Source organism: Ascaphus truei, unplaced genomic scaffold (assembly GCF_040206685.1).
Source record: "Ascaphus truei isolate aAscTru1 unplaced genomic scaffold, aAscTru1.hap1 HAP1_SCAFFOLD_2143, whole genome shotgun sequence".
Classification (NCBI taxonomy): Eukaryota; Metazoa; Chordata; class Amphibia; order Anura; family Ascaphidae; genus Ascaphus; species Ascaphus truei.
The window spans coordinates 1,682-24,325 of NW_027455057.1; the positions used below are offsets into that span (position 1 = coordinate 1,682).

A 22,644-nucleotide genomic window follows, 5' to 3' on the forward strand; every position below is an offset into this window, starting at 1 on the left:
GTGTTCACCTATATTCTAAGGAATAAATACAATTTATTATATCTTAAGCCTCGTTCAGTTCAAACCCAATTATTTTTGTGTAATATTAATAAGCCTGTGGAAGCTATCGTCACAAGGAGGTATTATAGTGTGTATTGTGGGGAGAATTAGTGTGTGTGTTGTTTGGGAGTGATATTCGGGAGGATTGTGTGTGCAGAAGGAAGAATGAGTGAGGGGGGAGTAAGGGAGCAGGATTGAATGAGAGGGGGTCATTGAGTGATAGCGGGGAGGGGAGGGAAGAGTGAGGAGAGTGGGTGTAGGAGGGAGCAGTGCAAGAGACCGTCGGGGGCAGAATACATGGTGAGAAGGGAGGCTGCCTAGAAGCATAAAAATCTACTTCACCACTGTTCTGTACTCTCTTCAATACTCTGTGTTACAGATCTCTCTGGCAAGAAATGGGGTCCAATGGCAAAGACTGCTCTAAATAAGATAGTATAAATGTACACAGAGAAATTCCAAAGAGTAACCCAAGAAAATACAAGTGAAATCTAATCGTAAGGTAATTAGTCCCATTAAGTGAAATACATAAAGGAATAGTCCATAAAAAAGCACAAAGGAAAAAAATAGGAGTACTTTATTGTGATGTTACATTTCAGAGAATATAAAATTATAGGAAAACAATTCCACTTTGTTCAGAAAACCAGAAAGTCTTGGTCCCAGGTGGACTGAATTTTTATTGCAAATAAGTTCCTTAATACACAAGTAAAGAATATAGTTACTTATTCTATTCTCTACTGTAAGACGTGCCACATTGCCCAATATTTGGGTACAGTGCCCAGATTGTGACCATGCACTACAGAGGTGAGATTCCCCCAACTCCAATTTGCTACACACTCCAAGAGAGATTATTGTGATCAGAGGTGGAATGAGAGGGGTGAGAAGGGTCGCTGCCCAGGGAGTAGCCTGACAGGGGGTACAGAAATCTCTTTTGGTGCATATATTGCGGAGCTGCATTGATTGACTTGTCAATCAGCTCTGCTGCCTATCCCATTGACATCATGATCCGGCACTGTGATCAGCTGCAGCGCTGACCCAGGTGTGTTAGTGCAGCACTTTACAGGGAGGGAACAGAGGTTGTGGATGACAGATGCTGGGGATAGGCCATGAGTACGGGCCAGAGTAAGGTGGAGACTTTCTGTACTCTGCATACAGGACACTGCATGCATGACAGTGTCTGTGTGTGTGTGTGTGTGTGTATTCCAAGTGTCAGTGTGCATAAGTAAGTGTGCTCTGTAAGTATGCCTGTGTGGCAGGTATAGGGGGGTGGTTCAGCTGGAGGAACTTATCCAGGCACAAAAGCACATAGATGCCCCAGATTATACCACCCCAAATGCTGATAATATCCTGCTGCACTTTACAGAAGATGATGCAGATGTCAGTGGGTGGTGGGTTCATTAAATCCATCCATCATATCATAGCCACACTGTGCATATGATGTACTGAATCAATCACAGGAAGACATCTCCATGGTAGGGGTAGAAGTTAACAGAATATGTCCAGCACTGTGGTGTGTAGCCCATAAATAATAATTGTGCACATTACAGAACATACTTGCAACTGCAAGATCATTTTGCTGCTTGTAGTGTTTGCTCTTGTCCTGTGCAGTGTTGTCGTAGATCCGTCTCTTCAGTGTTCACTGCAATAAAAGTAAGACATTGCATTAATATTACAGAAGTTTGGGAGCTGAAATCCCACTATGCTGCAGACATTTTCCCTTTGCATAAGATTCTTGTGATTATATCTCAATGATGATCAATAACAACTACATCATAACACAGCCGCTCAATACAAAATATGTATTTGCTATCAATGGTCATGGAGGCCAAACGTCACACAATGTACAGATATACTGCTGCGGCCGAGTTTATTCGAGCATTTGCCCGTTCTTGGCCGCAGCAGTAACCTGGCGCGCGCCGGAGGGTGCCGGGCGCACGCCGAAGCAGCGGAGGAGCGCCCTCCGATCGGGGCTTTCTCCCTTCCGCTGCCGGGTCCGTCGGGTCCCCCGGAACTCCCTGCCGCTGTCCCCCACATCGCGGGACACCAGTGCTCCCTCGGGGAGCCCTGGACGCGCGTGCAGGGGGCGCAGGCACCCGATGACGCGTGACCGTGCATCGGTGATGCGCGGCACGCTGAGGGAGTGCGGCTAGCACGCCGGGGCATCCCCCGGCTTGCGGTGCTAGCCGTGCTTCAATAAAACGTGTTGGTAGTGTAGCAAGGATTATTTCTTCCTCTGGTGCATTATGATGGGATGTGTTGTAAGATTCTGCATTATTAGCATCACTGAATCTTTTGGAAACTGAGTAATATTCTATGTTTTAATGCAATATTATGGATGATCAGCCGGTAAAATAAAGCTTACTGTATCTGTAGCCATGCTCTACCCATGATGTGCTGAATCAATGACTGCAGAGTGATTCAGAGTGGTAAACATGACTGGAACTCATCTCTGAATAGAGGACAGAACAGCAGTGCAGAGTAGGAGGTGAATGTATCTCAAATGGAAGACTTAGTAGCTGTGTGGGGAGTAGACAGTACAGACTGATCAAATAAATAGTTAAAGGAGTATCTTCAACATTACTTGGCTTTGTTATCAACATTGAAGTTTCTCTTGTTTTTTCTGTTCTTTAAATCACTACTACTGATGCCATGTGTAACCTGTACTGAGAGATATACTCTACTGGCCTAGATGAAACCATATGATGCAAACAGGATTCATCCCACTCCAGATTCATATGATTGCACCACTTCAACCTTTAATAAAACACATAGAACTACAGCAGTGCGCTACTGCACATGTTCTTGTTATGAATGGTAGTAGATGTGGTCCTTGGGTCAATACTTCATACAGCAGCCACACTCTACTCATGATGTATTGAATCAACAAAAACCTGCATGGTACAGATCACAGGAAGGGTAGAGTAGAGGGGAATATGTCCAATGCGAAACCCTTAGCAGCTGGATTGTGTGGAGTCAACAAAACGACAAATACTAAATGAGAAATATACACATTGCTTATCTGTCTCTGTGTAGTCATTTTCCTCCTCTTCAACTGTCTTTCAAAATTTCTCTTCTGACAGAAAAGAAACACATGGCTTCAATATTCACTGTTCTTCCCTCCTGAAATAAAAGTTAAGCATTGCATGGTTATGATCATACATACAATGAACCTTGCGCCAAACCATGTGATCCAAAGTAAATCCACCTCCCTCCCATAGCTGTGTTCCTTCTAGAGCTTCTACCACACAAGTCATTAATGTTCGTGACACTGTACTGCAGTCACAGTCTGCACACAAAGTACTGAATCAATTACATCACACTGAAAAGGCAGTCTACATGATGCAATAGTTAACCATAATAACTCTGTCATGCAAATGACAGGAAAACCTATATGTATATCATTAGGGGAGAGGGGAAAAATAATTAAAAAATAAGTGCGACAAATAAAAACAGATTATAGGAAAGTAAATCCTTGCCCTGGGAACTTTACAATCTAATAGAAATGTTAGAAGACTTAAAGAGAGGCAGCAGTTGGGGGAAGAAGTGCAGTAGATGACAATGCTTGTCCTTAATGGTGGGTACAATTAGTAGAAAGCACATCTTGGGAACAATAGTTGTTAGCAGTGACTGTGGGTGTGGGACAGTAGCCACGAGTCAAAGTTTTTTAAATGCTTGATTTAAGTCGTGAATTTTAAGATTGGTCTTACATGTGGGTGGAAGAGGTTATGTTGGCATATACTGAGTGTGAGGAAGTTTCACATGTACGGTGCAGTGATGGAAAATGGTTTCAGGCAAGTGAGAGACCAGTAGAGGTGAAAGAAGTTTACAGGAGACAGTTATGGTTATAGTGCAAGAGACAAGCAAGGGCATAACGAGAGATCAAAGATGATATGCAAGAAGGAGCAGATTAATGGAGAGCCTTAACAAAAAGGTAAGGAGGAGAACTTTGTAGGTGATACAAAAACTTGATGGGATGCCAGGACAGGGATTTAAGGAGATGAGCAGAGACTGTTGTGGGAGAAAGTGAGATAATTCAAGCAGCAGAGTTTTGCATAGGAGAAAGTTGTGAAGCATGGAGGCCTGTTAGTAGTATGTTAAAATAACATATAGGATAACAGTATACATTGGAGTTTTAGCAGTAGGTTGAGAGGGGAAAGGGAAGATCTTGGCAATATTACAGAGAAAGAGGCAACACATTTTACCCATAGCCGTGCATGTGAATGGAGATGGAATTGAAGAGCCAAATGTTACTCCTATGCAACATGTTTGATGACAAGATAGATGGTAGTACTGTTTACTGTGATGGAGAAAGGGGATAATATGAGCCCAGTGTTAGACATTAATTTTAAGGCAGTGGAGTGCCATCCATGAGCATATAGCCAGGAGACAACCCAAGAGTAGGGACTGGATTGCAGGAGTGAGAACAGGGGTGGATAGATTTGTGTGTGTATCATCCGCATAGAGATTATATCTAAGGCCAAAAGCATTGATGAAGTCACCAAATGATAGTATGTAGAGAGAAAGAGAGATCTCAGAACAGAGCCCTGATGTATACCCACAGACAGATCAATAGAAGACGAAGACATGTTAGCAACAGAGATGGAGAATGTGTGACAGGAAAGTTATGATGAAAACCAGGATAGAACTTTGTTACTGATACCAAGAGAGAGTTTAGAATATGAAGGAGGAGAGTGATTGAGAGCATCAAACGCAGCCGATAGATCAAGTAGGATTAGTAGGGAAAAACCTTGGGAATTAGCTTTAAGCACAGTCTGTAGAACGTGCTGTACGAAAGGCAGGTTGTAAAGGATCCAGGAGGGCATGTGATTTAAGAATGTTGACACTAGCAATTAGAAGGCAAACAGCATGAGGGATACAGAGCGGTAGTTAGTAAGGCACATAGGGTGTAGTTTGTTTCTGACAAAAGGGTGACCGCTACAGGCTTAAAGTAAGAGGGCAAAAATCCAGAGAATAGGGAGAAATTGAAGATGTGGGTGAGAGTGGGGACTAAGAGATGCAGTAAGGTGTGAGGGGATACGATCTAGAGGGCATGTGGTAGAGGGAGAATAGAAGATGATTAGCTTCCAGCTCTGTAAGAGAAGAAAAGGAGTCAAGTGCAGAAGGAGATTTGGGTAGAAGGAGAGAAGGGGGAAGGGACAGAAGGAATCTCCTTTTGGGTGGCATCCACCTTGCCTCTGAAGTAGTCAAATGCTTGAGGAGAAGTGAAGGAAGGATGGCAAGTGGGAGGAGAAGGTCAGTGGAGGGAGTCAAATACAGAGAAAAAAAACAGCGTAAATTAAATTTGAGTGTTGATGAGTGTGGAAAAAAGTAGTGTATTTAGCCCTAGAGAGCAGCTTTATACAGGACAGGAGACATTTTTACTGTAGAAAAATCAAACAAAGTGTGAGATTTCCTCCGTAGGTATTAAGAACAGCGAGTGGAAGTGTGATGAGTGTGTTTGGGAATTTAGCCAAAGGTGTGGGTTAGAGGGATGAGTGTGTCAGAGCCTATAGGGGGCATATAGATAGGAGGATAGCATTGTAAGAGTTAATAAGATTGTTAGTTTAAGCAGAAAGAAAGAGAGAGAAGAGAGAAGAGAGGTTAGAGTAGATGTCAGAGGAGAGTTTAATTAAGCAGAGGCAAATCAGTGGGACAGGTAAGATGCGGTGAGGGGAATGACTGATTGTGACTGATGAGAGCAGAAGAGGTTATGTACAACTAGAGCCTTGTTAGTAAGAGTGGACATTCCAGAGGGCACAGGAGAAGGGAAGAGAAAAGTAAGGAAAGGAATGTGGATTACATTAGATAGGTTAACACTCTTAGTAGGGAGGCCTGATGTGTATATGAGCCGGTCCAAGATTATAAGAGATATCCCCCAACATCAGCGAGCATAGAAGGAGACACAGAGATAGGTGTAGAGAGAGACAGAGATAGGGATATGTAGAGAGAGAAGGGCGTCAAGAGAATGAGACAGATAGGCGTAGAGAGAGGAGACATAGAGAGAGGGGGCTTTGAGAGGGGGGCGTAGAGAATGAGGGAAGGTGGAAGAGAATAGGATGTGCAGGAGTGCATTTCATTGAGCAGTGCAGAAATAGCTGCAATAGAGGTCTGTACAAATGGTGCTTTGTGTAGACACATGCAAAGGTAGGGGAAGGAAAGTGTATAGAACATGTGGATAAAAGCAGGAGTGTGGAAGTTAGAGAAATTAGAAAAGTTTTACAGAGGAGTGAGGAAACAGTAAAAAGAAAGAACAAGAGAGAGGTTACATTGGGATGACGTGCTGTGGTAGAGAGAAATGCTAGGAGAGAGCCTCCAGATATTAGAGGACATGAATTGAGAGAGCAAATGTATAAATCAAAACCGGAGGGGGAGGTATAGCACGAAAGCTTGCACAGCAGTTGATGAAGATTATAGTCTTAAAGTTGCGTGTACCTGTCAGGGCACTCAAGAAGGTCAATGCTCACAAGTGCAGAGTTCATGAAGAAATGCTGAATCCAGTTCCCCTCCAATTTAATTTTAATATAACTTTTTCATTCTTCATTACTGCAAAAAGCAAACAAAACAAAACCACATTGCATTACTATTTTCAAAATGGATTGAATGACATATTCAACAGTAACTGTGTGATGCCAATATTGCCTTCTCACTCGTAGGCCAGTACGGTCAGGTACCCAGTACTGATAAAACAATAAGTGCCCGTATTAAGTACCAATATGAATTATAAGGAAATGTAAAATCTCCAGGTCTCTCTCCATCTCTGCAACAGATATATGGATAAGCCCATATTAAGGCATCACGTGACCGGAGCCGTCACTGACTGGGTATACGCAAAGATGCAGGGAGATGCAAAGAAAGGGAGGGAGAGAGACAGGGAGAAGATGGGAAACGGAGGGAGGAACGGATGGCAGGCCTCTCTCTTTCACTGGTGCATGCAAGGAGCTGGTCCCAACATCCACAAAGTGTGTGTGTATTATTGGTTGTGTTTTATGGCGGTAGGAGGATAGTGTGTATATTGTGTGTGTGTGGGAGTATTATATTGTGTGTAGGGTATTATAGTGTGTATATTATGTTGAGGTGCAGAGGAGAGTGTTAGATTGGGTATCTTGTGTTAGGGGGTATTGTGTATATTGTGTTTAAGACTATAATATTATTGGGGAGATTATTATTGAGGAGGTATTAAAGTGTGTATTGTGGGGAGTATTAGTGTATGTATTATTTGTGGGTGACAGATGCTGTGGGTAGGCCAAGAGTACGGGCCAGACTAAGGTGGAGACTTTCTGTACTCTGCATACAGGACTCTACATGTACTGCAGAGGTGAAATTCCCCCAACTCCAATTTGCTACACTCTCCAAGAGAGAATATTGTGATCAGAGGTGGAAGATGAGCAGGGTCATTGCCCAGGGAGTAGCCTGTCAGGGGGCATGGAAATCTCTTTTGGTGCGTATGTTGCCACGTGGCATTGATTGACCGGTCAATTAGCACTGCTTCCTATCACAGTGACATGATCCGGTGCTGTGATCGGTTGCAGCGCTGACCAAGGTGTGTTAGTGCAGCAATTTACAGGGAGGGAACAGAGGTTGTGGGTGACAGATGCTGGGGGTAGGCCAAGAGTACGGGCCAGAGCAAGGTGGAGATATTCTGTACTCTGCATGCCCATCCTGCATGCCCAGGACTCTGCATGCATGCCAGTGGCTGTGGGGTGTGTGTGTGTAGGTATGCCAAGTGTCAGTGTGCATAAGTAAGTGTGCTGTGTGTGTAAGTAAGTTTGCCTGTGTGGCAGGAGGTGTAGGGGGGTGGGGGGCGGGGGGCGGTTCAGCTGGAGGACTTTACCCAGCACAAAAGCACATAGATGCCTCTGATTATATCACCCCAAATGCTGATAATATCCTGCTGTAGATGCACTTTACAGAAGATGATACAGATGTCATCAGTGTTTGGTGGGTTCATTAAATCAATCCATCATATAATAGCCACACTGTGCATATGATGTACTGAATCAGTAACACCAATCACAGGAAGACATCTCCATGGTAGGGGTAGTGTTGAAGTTAACAAAATATGTCCAGCACTGTGGTGTGGAGCCCATACATAATAATTGTGCACATTACCAGAACAACATATTGTCAACTGCATGATCATTTTGCTGTTGTAGTAGATCCGTCTCTTCGGTGTTCACTGCAATAAAAGTAAGACATTGCATTAATATTACAGAAGTTTGGGGGCTGAAATCCCACTATGCTAATGACAGTTTCCCTTTGCATAAGATTCTTGTGATTATATCTCAATGATGATCAATAACAACTACATCATAACACAGCTGCTCTATACAGAATATGTATTTGCCATCAATGGTCATGGAGGCAATATGTCACACAATGTACATATATAGCAAGGATTATTTCTTCCTCTGGTGTATTATGATGGGAGGGTGAGATTCTGCATTATCAGCATCAGTAAATCTGTAGGAAACTGAGTGATATTCTATTTTTTAATGCAATATTAGGGTAAAATAAAGCTTGCTGTATCTATAGCCATGCTCTACCCATGATGTGCTGAATCAATGACTGCAGAGCGATTTAGAGTGGTAAACATGACTTGAACTCATCTCTGAATAGAGGGTAGCACAGTAGTGCAGAGTAGAAGGTGAATGTATCTCAAATGGAAACCCTTAGCAGCTGTGTGGGGAGTAGACAGTACAGACTGACCAAGTAAATAGTAAAAAGTAGTAACTTCAACATTACTTGGTTTTGTTCTCCACTCCTGTTTTTCTGTTCTTTAAATCACTAATACTGATGCCATATGTAACCTGTACTGAGAGTTATATACTCTACTGGCCTAGATCAAATTAAATGATGCAAACAGGATCCATCCCACTCAAGATTCATATGATTGCACCACCTCAACCTTTCATAGCAATAACATAGAACTGCAGCAGTGCGCTACTGCACATGTTCTTGTTATGAATGGTAGTAGATGTGGTCCTTGGGTCAGTACTTCATACTGTAGCCACACTCTATTCATGATGTATTGAATCAACAAAAATCTGCATGGTACAGATCACAGGAAGGGGTGGAGTAGAGGTGAATATGTCCAATGCGAAACCCTTAGCAGCCGGATTTTTTGGAGTCAATAAAACGACAAATACTAAATGAGAAATATACACATTGCTTATCTGTCTCTGTGTAGTCATTTTCCTCCTCTTCAACTGTCCTTCAATTTTCTATTTTGCAAGAAAATGAACACATGGCTTCAATATTCACTTCTGTTCTGCAGTCTTTCCTCTTGAAATAAAAAAGTTAAGCATTGCATTATTATTATTATAATTATTATTGACGATACATACAATGAACCTTGCTCCAAACCATGTGATACAAAGCAAATCCACCTCCCTCCCACAGCTGTGCTCCTTCTAGAGCTTCTACCACACAAGTTATTCATGTCAGTGAAACTGTACTGCAGTCCCGGTCTGCACACAATCTACTGAATCAATGACATCACACTGTGTCACACAATGTCATGCTAACGACAGGAAACAATCTTTGTATATATCTTTGTATATATAATAATAATAATAATAATAAAAAAAATAAGACAGGACAGACACTCCTACATTGCAATCAATAGAAAATAACTGGGACAGGCACTTCAAGGATGCATACGGTCCCGGATAAACTGTAGCTACCTATACACGTGTGCCTTGTCTCTAGACTCTGCATATATCTCTATTTATATACCACCCATTGTGTACTCAGCGCTTTACAAGAGAGACCAAAAAGTACAGGAAATTATTATACAATAAGTTCAACAAACAAAAACAGACAATAGGAAAGTAAATCCCTGTCCTGGGTAGTTTACAATCTAAGAGAAATGTAAGGAGACTTACAGAGAGACAACAGGTGGGGGAACAAGTGCAGTAGATGACAATGCTTGTCCTTAATGGTGGGTACTTGTAGTATAAAGCACTTCTTGGGAACAATAGTTAGTGACTGAATGAGTGACAGTAGCAACGAGTAAAAGCTATTGAAATGCTTCATTTAAGTTGTGAATTTTAAGGTTGATCTTAAATGTGGGTGGAAGAGGGTATGTTGGCATATACTGAGTGTGTGTGAGTTTCACAGGTAAATTGATGGGAAAGGGTTTCAGGCAAGAGAGCGAGTGCGCAGTAGAGGTGTAAGAAGTATAATGGAGACAGTTATTAGTAGAGCTTAGGAGACGAGGAAGGGCATAACGAGACCAAAGATGATATGTAGGAAGGAGCAGATGAATAGAGAATAGTGTTGGACTGGGTCCTCAACTATAAAAAAATGGGTAACGGGTACCCGGCCAAAATGAAAGGTTCTACCCGGTCGGGTACACGGTTTGGCACTTACCTTCCGGGTGGCGGTGACATCTAGGATCAGCAGCAGTCCTGTGACGGTGGCAGCATCTGTGGTGTCTTCAGCCGGCGGGGGAGCTGCAGGCTCACAGACACAGCTTACCTGCTTCGGTGCTGTGGAAGTGATTCCTGCAGCTCCCCCCGCCAGGTGAAGACACCTCTGATGCTGCCAACATCAGAGGACTGCTGCTGCTGATCCTAGATGTCTTAGGAAAGGTAAGTATAAAAGATTATTTCCAGCTGCCCTGACATTACCCGACGCCGGGTATTACCCGGCCAAGTCCACTTCTCAGTGGACGGTTTCGAGTAAATGTCCGGGTAGCTGGAAATGTGTCGGGTAACGCCGGGTACTCGGTACACCACTAATAGAGAACCTTAACAAAAAGGTAAGGAGGAGAACTTTGTAGGTGATCTGAAACTTGATGGGAAGCAAGGAGAGGGATTTAAGGAGGAGGAGGAGATGAGCAGATACTGTTGTGGGAGAAAGGGAAATTATTCAAGCAGCAGAGTTTTGGATAGATTGCAAATGAGAAAGTTGTGAAGCAGGGAGCCCTGTTAGCAGTATGTTAACCCATACGATAAGGGCATGCATTGGCGTTTTAGCAGTAGATTGACAGAGAAAAGGGCAAATCTTGGAAATATTACAGAGAAAGAATCGACAAACTTTAGCCAGTGTCGTGAATGAAGATGGAAAGGGAAGAGTCAAATGTTACTCCTAGGCAATGTGCTTTCATGACAGGATGATGGTAGTACTGTTTACTGCGATGGAGAAAGGTGATATTAGGCCAGATTTAGGGGGAAATATGAGGAGCTCAGTTTTAGACATTAGGTTTAAGGCAGAAGAGTGTCATCCATGGAGGATATAGCCAGGAGGCGACCCGAAACTAGGAACTAAATTGCAGGAGTGACGGTAGGGTGGATAGGTGTGTGTATCATCTGCATAGAGATGATAACAAGGGCCAAAATAGTTGATAAGGTCAACTAGTGATAGTATGTAGTGAGAGAGGTCCCAGAACAGAGTCCTGAGGTATACCAACAGACAAAACAACAGGAGACAAAGACACGTTAGCAACAGAGATGGAGAATGTGTGATGGAGAAGTATGATGAAAACCAGGATATAAGTTTGCTGCGGATACGAAGAAAGAGTTTAGAATATGAATGAGAAGAGTGATTGACAGTATCAAAAGCAGAAGAGAGATCAAGCAGGATTAGTAAGTAAAATGGACCTTGGGAATTTTCTTTATGTACATAATTGGTTACATTGGGAAAGGCAGATTGTGAAGGGCCCAGAGGAGCATGTGATTTAAGAATGTTGATCAAACGGGAGATCACAAGACGTTCTAGCAATTAGGAGGCAAATGGTAGGACGGATACAGGGCGATAGTTAGAAATTCACACAAGGTCAAGGTTATTTTTGAGAATAGGGGTGACCACTGCATGCTTAAAAGGAAGAGTTGAAAGAGCCAAAGGATATGGAGGAATTGAAGATGTGGGTGAGAGTGAGAATATAGGATTGAGAGGGCATGTGGTAGAGGGAGAAGAGAAGATCAGGTTCCAGCTTTGTGACAGGAGAAAAGGAGTCAAGAGTGCAATGAGATCTAGATAGAAAAAGAGAGAGGGGGAAGGGAGAGAACGAATCTACTTGTGGATGGCATCCACCTTGCCTCAAGTGAGCAAAGGCTTGAGGAGAAATAAAGGATGGATGTTAAGTGGGAGGAGAAAGTCAGTGGTGGGACTCAAATACATAGAAGACAGTGTGAATGAAATTGGAGTGTTGATGAGTGAGGAAAAAGTAGTGTTTGACCTTAAAAAAAGGAGCAGAGTTTTACAGAACAGGACAAAGGTTTAGTGTAGAAAATCAGACTGTGAGATTTCCTCCATAGGTGTTAAGAGCAGCAGTGTGATGTGATGAAGTGTGATGAGAGCGTGCTTGTGAATTAAACCAATGCATGGGTTAGGCTGCGTCTATAGTAAGCACGCAACAGAAGGCAAAGTTAGCGCATGCCTGTCGCTCCAGCAATCCCCGCACTGAGGTCCGAGGCGACGGGGAGGCCCTGCATCGCTCGCACGCACTGTGGACGACCAAGCGTGTGCCCATGATAATCACGGCCTTAGAGGGATGAGTGTGTCAGAGCCTAGAAGGGGCATATAGATGATGGAGGAGGAGGGAGGAGGAGATGATAGCATTGTAAGAGTTAACAAGATAGTTAGTTTAAGCAGAAAGTGAGGAGAGGTTAGAGATAAGGGTAGATGTCAGAGGAGAGAGTTCAATTAAGCTGAGGTATCGAGTAGGACAGGGGTGAGGGGAATGAGAAGTGGTGGATGATGAGAGCAGAAGAGGTCATGTACAAATAGACCATGTTAGTCGTAGAGCAGACATTCCAGAGGGCACGTGAGAAGGGAAGAGTAAAGTGAGACAAGGAATGTGGATTACATTAGATGGGTTAATACGCTTAGCAGGGAGGTGGGGAGAGAGGCAAGAGGCAGAGGGTGGTGTAGGGGTAGAGGAAGAGATGTTGCATGTACCTTGTCAGAACATTAAAGAACGTCAATTCACACTGGTGCAGAGTTGATGATGAAATGCTGAATCCAGTTCACGTCCAATTCAATTTTAACAGAACTTTTTCATTCTTCATTACTGCAAAAAAAAAAGTAAAAAACAATGCATTACTATTTTCAAAATGGATTGAATTCCCCCACCAATGACTATGTGTTACCAATATATCCCTCTCAGTCCCACTGCAGCACATACTGTACCAGTGTGAAAGTAAGAAGGTACACAGTACGTGCCGGTACTATGCACCATATGAATTATAAGGGGATGTAAATCTCCCAGTCTCTCTCCATATCCGCAACAGAGCGGGCTCCGGTCAGTGGCATGGATGCCCATATATGGGTATGCTCATATTTGGGCATCCCATGTCACTGACCGGAGCCGGCTCTGAGTATAGGGATATATGCGGAGACGCAGAGGTGCAAGGAAATGGGAGGAGGCACGGTGAGAAACAGGGAGAGACCACAGGAAGATAGAGGGCAACAACTTCCACAAGGTACTTGTATGGGTATAATTGTTTGTATTTTGTGCAGAGGGGGTAATTTCAGATAAAATACAATTCTCCACCCTCTACGAAACAATTCCACTTTGTTCAGTAAGCCAGAAAGTCTTGGTCCCATGTGGACTGAATTTAATGCAAATAAGGTCCTTAATACACAAGTAAAGAATAAAGTTACTTATTCTCTACTGTAAGAAGTGCCACATTGCCCACTATTTGGGTCCTGTGCCCAGATTGTGACCATGCATGGCAGAGGTGAGATTCCCCCAACTCCAATTTGCTACACTCTCCAAGAGAGATAATTGTGATCAGAGGTGGAACTAGGGGAGGGTGTGAGCAGGGTCACTGCCCAGGGAGTAACCTGACTGGGGGCACGGAAATCTCATTTAGTGCATACACTACCGACACACTTTATTGAAGTGTGGTCGGTACCGCAAGCCGGGAGATTTCCCGGCTTGCTAGTGGCCGCCCCTCGGCGTGCCGCGCGTCATAGACGCGCGGTCACGCGTCATCGGGAGCGTGCGCCCGCTGCACGCATGTCCAGGGGCTCCCCGAGGGAGCCCTGGTGTCCCGCGATCGCGGGACAGCGGCAGGGGGTTCCGGGGAACCCGGCGGACCCGGCAGCGGTAGGGAGAGCGCCCCGATCGGAGGGCGCTCTTCCGCTGCTTCGGCGTGCACCCGTCACACTCGGGCGCGCGCCAGGCTACTGCTGCGGCACAGAACGGGCAAATGCTCGAATAAACTGTGCCGCAGCAGTATGTTGCGGCACTGCATTGATTGACCGGTCAATCTGCACTGCTGCCTGTCACAGTGACATCCTGATCGGGCACTGTGATCAGCTATAGCACTGACCCAGGTGAGATAGTTCAGCACTTTACAAGGAGGGAACAGATGTTGTGGGTGACAGATGCTGGAGGTAGGCCAAGACTGTTGGCCAGAGTAACGTGGAGACTTACTGCACTCTGCATGCCCATCCTCTCCCTGACATCAGGGGAAGGAAGTGGCCCTGGGGTGTGTGTAGGTATGCCAGATGTCAGTGTATGCATAAGTAAGTATGCCTGTGTAGTGGGAGGTGTAGGGGCGTTAAGCTGGAGGACTTAAAACAGGCACAAAAGCACATAGATACCTCTGATTATACCGCACCAAATGCTGATAATATCATGCTGTAGCTGCACTTTACAGAAGATGATGCAGATGTCATCATTGGTTGGTGGGTTCATTAAATCAATCCATCATATCATAACCACACTGTGCATATGATGTACTGAATCAGTAACACCAGGAAGACATCTCCATGTTAGGAGTAGAGTTGAAGTTAACAGAATATGTCCAGCACTGTGGTGTGTAGCCCATAAATAATAATTGTGCACATTACCAGAACAACATACTGTCAACTGCAAGATCATTTTGCTGCTTGTAGCGTATGCTCATCCTGTACAGTGTTGTAGTAGATCCGTCTCTTCAGTGTTCACTGCAACAAAAGTAAGACATTGCATTAATATTACAGACGTTTGGGGGATTTCTGAAATCTCACTTCGCTGCGGACAATTTCCCTTTGCATAAGATTCTTGTGATTATGTCAATGATGATCAATAACTGCATCATAACACAGCCGCTCTATACAGAAGATGTACTTGCTCTCATTGGTCATTGAGGTAATACGTCACACAATGTACAGATATAGCAAGGATTATTTCTCCCACTTGTGCATTATGGCATTATGATGGGAAATGTTGTGAGATTCTGCATTATCAGCATCACTGAATCTTTTGGAAATTAAGTGATATTCTATGTTTTAATGCAATATTATGGGTGATCAGCCGGTAAAATAATAATAGCTTGCTGTATCTGTAGCCATGCTCTACCCATGATGTGCTGAACCAATGACTGCAGAGAGATTCAGAGTGCTAAACATGACTGGAACGCATCTCTGAATAATGGGCAGCAAAGCAGTGCAGAATAGGAGGTGAAAGTATTTAAAATGGAAGATCCTTAGCAGCTGTGTGGAGAGTAGACAGTACAGACTGACCAAGTAAATGGTAAAAGGAGTAACTTCAACATTACTTGGCTTTGTTCTCCACATTGAAGCTTTCCTCCTCTTTAAATCACTAATACTGATGCCATGTGTAACCTGTACTGAGAGTTATATAATCTACTGGCCTAGATGAAACCATATGATGCAAACAGGATCCATCCCACTCCAGATTCATAGAATTGAACCACCTCAACCTTTCATAACAATCACATAGAACTGCAGCTGTGCGCTACTGCACATGTTCTTGTTATGAATGGTAGTAGATGTGGTCCTTGGGTCTTTACTTCATACTGTAGCCACACTCTACTCATGATGTATTGAATCAACGAAAACTTGCATGGTTCAGATCACAGGAAGGGGTAGAGTAGAGATGAAAATATTCAATGTGAAACCCGTAGCAGCCCCGCAGGTTGTAAAGGATCCAGGAGGGAATGTGATTTAAGAATGTTGACATTCTAGCAATTAGGAGACAAACAGCAGGAGGGATACAGGGCGGTAGTTAGTAAGGCACATAGGGTGTAGGTTGTTTCTGAGAAAAGGGTGACCACTACAGGCTTAAAGTAAGAGGGTAAAGAGCCAGAGAATAGGGAGGAATTGAAGATGTGGGTGAGAGTGGGGACTAAGAGATGCAGTAAGGTGATACGATCTAGAGGGCATGTGGTAGAGGGAGAAGAGAAGATGATTTGCTTCCAGCTCTGTAAGAGAAGAAAAAGAGTCAAATGCAGAAGGAGAATTAGGTAGAAGGAGAGAAGGGGGAAGGGACAGAAGGAATCTCCTTGTGGGTGGCATCCACCTTGCCTCTGAAGTAGTCAAATGCTTGAGGAGAAGTGAAGGAAGGATGGCAAGTGTGAGGAGAAGGTTAGTGGAGGGAGTCAAATACAGGGAAAAAAAGACAGCGTAAATTAAATTTGAGTGTTGATGAATGTGAAAAAAAAGTAGTGTGGTTTGGCCCCAGAGAGCAGCTTTATACAGGACTGGAGACATTTTTACTGTAGAAAAATCAAATATCAATTGTGTGATTTCCTTCATAGGCATTAAGAACAGCGAGTGGAAGTGTGATGAACATGTTTGGGAATTTAGCCAAGGGTGTGGGCTAGAGGGACAAGTGTGTCAGAGCCTAGAGGGGGCATATAGATAGGAGGATAGCATTGTAAGAGTTAATAAGATTGTTAGTTTAAGCGGAAAGAGAGAGAGAGCAGAGAGGTTAGAGTAGATGTCAGAGGAGAGTTTAATTAAGCAGAGGCAAATCAGTGGGACAGGTAAGATGGGGTGAGGGGAATGACTGATTGTGAATGATGAGAGCAGAAGAGGTCATGTACAACTAGAGCCTTGTTAGTCAGAGAACGGACATTCCAGATGGCATAGGAGAAGGGAAGAGAAAAGTAAGGAAAGGAATGTGGATTACATTAGATAGGTTAACACTCTTAGCAGGGAGGCAGAGGCAGGGAGGCCCGATGTGTATATGAGCAGGTTCAAGATTATAAGAGATATCCCACACATCAGCAAACATAGAAGGAGACACAGAGATAGGTGTAGAGAGAGACAGAGATAGCTCTATGTAGAGAGAGAGAGGGACGTAGAGAGAATGAGACAGATAGGCGCAGAGAGAGGGGGCGCAGAGAGAGGAGGCGCCAAAAGAGGGGGCGCAGAGAGAGGGGGCACAGAGAATAGGATATTAAAGAGTGCTTTTCATTGAGCAGTGCAGAAATAGCTGCAATAGAGGTCTGTACAAATGGTGCAGTGTGTAGACACATGCAAAGGTAGGGGAAGGAAAGAGGAGAACATGTGGATAAAAGCAGGAGTGTGGAAGTTAGAGAAATTAGAAAAGTTTAACAGAGGAGTGAGGAAACAGCCAGCAGAAAGAACAAGAGAGAGGTTACATTGGGATGACGTTCTGTGGTAAAGAGAAAATGCTAGGAGAGAGCTTTCAAATATTAGAGGACATGAATTGAGGGAGCAAATGTATAAATCAAAACCTGAGGGGGAGGTATAGCACGAAAGCTTGCACAGCAGATTATAGTCTTAATGTTGCGTGTACCTGTCAGGGTATTCAAGAAGTTAAATTCTCACAAGTGCAGAGTTCATGATGAAATGCTGAATCTAGTCCCCCTCCAATTTAATTTTAATATAACTTTTCCATTCTTCATTACTGCAAAAAGCAAACAAAACAAAACCACATTGCATTACTATTTTCAAAATGGATTGAATGGCATATTCAACAGTGACTGTGTGATGCCAATATTCCCCACTCACTCGTAGTGAAGCACATATTGTACTAGTGTTGAAAGTAGGCCGGTAGAGTCAGGTACGCAGTACTGATAAAACAATAAGTGCCCGTCGTAAGTACCAGCTCCGCAACAGTGCGGGCATCACATTAGTGACGTGGATGAACATATATGGATAAGCCCATATTAAGGCATCACGTGACCAGAGCCGTCACTGACTGGGTATACGTAAAGACGCAGGGAGATGCAAGGAAAGGGAGGGAGAGAGAGAGACAGGGAGAAGATGTGAAACGGAGGAAGGCACGGATGGAGAGAGGGAGTTCTTCCGAGCTTCTGCGGGCCTCTCTCTTTCACTGGTGCATGCTGGGAGCTGGTCCCAACATCCACAAAGTATGTGTGTATTATTGGTTGTATTTTATGGGGGTAGGAGGGTAGTGTGTATATTGTGTGTGTGGGAGTATTATATTGTGTGTAGAGGTGCAGAGGAGAGTACTAGATTGTGTATCTTGTGTAAGGGTGTTGTGTATATTGTGTTTGGAGCTATAATATTATTGGGGAGATTAGTATTGAGGAGGTATTATAGTGTGTATTGTGGGGAGTATTAGTGTGTGTATTGTTTGTGGGTGACAGATGCTGGGGGTATGCAGCAATCCCTGCACTGAGGTCCGAGGCGGCTCTGCATCGCTCGCACACACTGTGGACGACCAAGCATGTGCCCATGATAATCATGGCCTTAGAGGGATGAGTGTGTCAGAGCCTAGAAGGGGCATATATATGATGGAGGAGGGAGGAGGAGGGAGGAGATGATAGCATTGTAAAAGTTAACAAGATAGTTAGTTTAAGCAGAAAGTGAGGAGAGGTTAGAGATAAGGGTAGATGTCAGAGGAGAGAGTTCAATTAAGCTGAGGTATCGAGTAGGACAGGGGTGAGGGGAATGAGAGGTGGTGGATGATGAGAGCAGAAGAGGTCATGTACAAATAGACCTTGTTAGTCAGAGAGCAGTCATTCCAGAGGGCACGTGAGAAGTGAAGAGTAAAGTGAGACATGGAATGTGGATTACATTAGATGGGTTAATACGCTTAGCAGGGAGGTGGAGAGAGAGAGGCAAGAGGCAGAGAGTGGTGCAGGGGTTGAGGAAGAGATGTTGCATGTACCTTATCAGAACATTAAAGAACATCAATTCACACTGGTGCAGAGTTGATGATGAATCCAGTTCACCTCCAATTCAATTTTAACAGAAATGTTTCATTCTTCATTACTGAAAAAAAAGAAAAGTAAAAAACATTTCATTACTATTTTCAAAATGGATTGAATTCCCCCAACAATGACTATGTGTTACCAATATATCCCTCTCAGTCCCACTGCAGCATATACTGTACCAGTGTGAAAGTAGGAAGGTACACAGTACCGGTAAAACAATACGTGCCGGTACTATGCACCATATGAATTATAAGGGGATGTAAATCTCCCAGTCTCTCTCCATATCCGCAACAGAGCGGGCTCCGGTCAGTGGCATGGATGCCCATATATGGGTATGCTCATATTTGGGCATCCCATGTCAGTGACCGGAGCCGGCTCTGAGTATAGGGATATATGCGGAGACGCAGAGGTGCAAGGAAATGGGAGGAGGCACGGTGAGAAACAGGGAGAGACCACAGGAAGATAGAGGGCAACAACTTCCACAAGGTACTTGTATGGGTATAATTGTTTGTATTTTGTGCAGAGGGGGTAATTTCAGATAAAATACAATTCTCCACCCTCTACGAAACAATTCCACTTTGTTCAGTAAGCCAGAAAGTCTTGGTCCCATGTGGACTGAATTTAATGCAAATAAGGTCCTTAATACACAAGTAAAGAATAAAGTTACTTATTCTCTACTGTAAGAAGTGCCACATTGCCCACTATTTGGGTCCTGTGCCCAGATTGTGACCATGCATGGCAGAGGTGAGATTCCCCCAACTCCAATTTGCTACACTCTCCAAGAGAGATAATTGTGATCAGAGGTGGAACTAGGGGAGGGTGTGAGCAGGGTCACTGCCCAGGGAGTAACCTGACTGGGGGCACGGAAATCTCATTTAGTGCATATGTTGCGGCACTGCATTGATTGACCGGTCAATCTGCACTGCTGCCTGTCACAGTGACATCCTGATCGGGCACTGTGATCAGCTATAGCACTGACCCAGGTGAGATAGTTCAGCACTTTACAAGGAGGGAACAGATGTTGTGGGTGACAGATGCTGGAGGTAGGCCAAGACTGTTGGCCAGAGTAACGTGGAGACTTACTGCACTCTGCATGCCCATCCTCTCCCTGACATCAGGGGAAGGAAGTGGCCCTGGGGTGTGTGTAGGTATGCCAGATGTCAGTGTATGCATAAGTAAGTATGCCTGTGTAGTGGGAGGTGTAGGGGCGTTAAGCTGGAGGACTTAAAACAGGCACAAAAGCACATAGATACCTCTGATTATACCGCACCAAATGCTGATAATATCATGCTGTAGCTGCACTTTACAGAAGATGATGCAGATGTCATCATTGGTTGGTGGGTTCATTAAATCAATCCATCATATCATAACCACACTGTGCATATGATGTACTGAATCAGTAACACCAGGAAGACATCTCCATGTTAGGAGTAGAGTTGAAGTTAACAGAATATGTCCAGCACTGTGGTGTGTAGCCCATAAATAATAATTGTGCACATTACCAGAACAACATACTGTCAACTGCAAGATCATTTTGCTGCTTGTAGCGTATGCTCATCCTGTACAGTGTTGTAGTAGATCCGTCTCTTCAGTGTTCACTGCAACAAAAGTAAGACATTGCATTAATATTACAGACGTTTGGGGGCTGAAATCTCACTTCGCTGCGGACAATTTCCCTTTGCATAAGATTCTTGTGATTATGTCAATGATGATCAATAACTGCATCATAACACAGCCGCTCTATACAGAAGATGTACTTGCTCTCAATGGTCATGGAGGTAATACGTCACACAATGTACAGATATAGCAAGGATTATTTCTCCCACTGGTGCATTATGGCATTATGATGGGAAATGTTGTGAGATTCTGCATTATCAGCATCACTGAATCTTTTGGAAATTAAGTGATATTCTATGTTTTAATGCAATATTATGGATGATCAGCCGGTAAAATAATAATAGCTTGCTGTATCTGTAGCCATGCTCTACCCATGATGTGCTGAACCAATGACTGCAGAGAGATTCAGAGTGGTAAACATGACTGGAACGCATCTCTGAATAATGGGCAGCAAAGCAGTGCAGAATAGGAGGTGAAAGTATTTAAAATGGAAGATCCTTAGCAGCTGTGTGGGGAGTAGACAGTACAGACTGACCAAGTAAATGGTAAAAGGAGTAACTTCAACATTACTTGGCTTTGTTCTCCACATTGAAGCTTTCCTCCTCTTTAAATCACTAATACTGATGCCATGTGTAACCTGTACTGAGAGTTATATAATCTACTGGCCTAGATGAAACCATATGATGCAAACAGGATCCATCCCACTCCAGATTCATAGAATTGAACCACCTCAACCTTTCATAACAATCACATAGAACTGCAGCTGTGCGCTACTGCACATATTCTTGTTATGAATGGTAGTAGATGTGGTCCTTGGGTCTTTACTTCATACTGTAGCCACCCTCTACTCATGATGTATTGAATCAACGAAAACTTGCATGGTTCAGATCACAGGAAGGGGTAGAGTAGAGATGAAAATATTCAATGTGAAACCCGTAGCAGCCGGATTGTGTGGAGTCAATAAAACGACAAATACTAAATGGTAAATGAGAAATATACACATTGCTTATCTGTCTCTGTGTAGTAATTTTCCTTCTCTTCAACTGTCCTTCAAATTTTCTCTTTTGCAAGAAAAGGAACACATGGCTTCAATATTCACTTCTGTTCTGCAGTCATCCCTCCTGAAATAAAAGTTAAGCATTGCATTGTTATTATGATAATACATACAATAAACCTTGCTCCAAACCATTTGATGCAAAGCAAATCCACCTCCCACCCAAAGCTGTGCTCCTTCTAGAGCATGCATGTCAAACTCCAGTCCTCGAGGGTCCCAAACAGGCCAGGTTTTCAGTAGGGATATCCTGAAAACCTGGCCTGTTTGCTGCCCTCGAGGACTGGAGTTTGACATCCTTGTTCTTGAGCTTCTACCACGCAAGTCATCCATGTGAGTGACACTGTACTGCAGTCCTGGTCTGCACACAATCTACTGAATCAATGACATCACACTGTAAAGGCAATCTACAAGATGTATTAGTTGTCCACACTTCCGAAATGTTACTTTTATGTCCAAATCACTTATTCCCATGACCTGATATTTGTATTTGTTATTTATAGGATTGTCACAAAGAGTTGATGAGGTCACCAAATGATAGTATGTAGAGAGAAAGAGAGATCTCAGAACAGAGCCCTGATGTATACCCACAGACAGATCAATAGAAGACGAAGACATGTTAGCAACAGAGATGGAGAATGTGTGACAGGAAAGTTATGATGAAAACCAGGATAGAACTGTGTTACGGATACCAAGAGAGAGTTTAGAATATGAAGGAGGAGAGTGATTGAGAGCATCAAAAGCAGCAGATAGATCAAGTAGGATTAGTAGGGAAAAGTGACCTTGGGAATTTGCTTTAAGCACAGTCTGTAGAACGAGCTGTACGAAAGGCAGGTTGTAAAGGATCCAGGAGGGAATGTGATTTAAGAATGTTGACATTCTAGCAATTAGGAGACAAACAGCAGGAGGGATACAGGGCGGTAGTTAGTAAGGCACATAGGGTGTAGGTTGTTTCTGAGAAAAGGGTGACCACTACAGGCTTAAAGTAAGAGGGTAAAGAGCCAGAGAATAGGGAGGAATTGAAGATGTGGGTGAGAGTGGGGACTAAGA

General features: G+C 43.6%; 1 long non-coding RNA gene across 1 annotated transcript; it reads right to left on the minus strand.

Annotated features, from left to right (window-relative positions):
* Positions 1–752: 752 nt before the first annotated feature.
* On the minus strand, positions 753–13,042 carry LOC142477493 (uncharacterized). Its single transcript, XR_012792431.1, has 6 exons — positions 12,940–13,042; positions 9,201–9,318; positions 8,146–8,212; positions 6,469–6,579; positions 3,047–3,156; positions 753–1,675 (listed from the first exon to the last, which is right to left on the minus strand). It is a non-coding gene; the product is annotated as an uncharacterized LOC142477493 (long non-coding RNA).
* Positions 13,043–22,644: the final 9,602 nt, after the last annotated feature.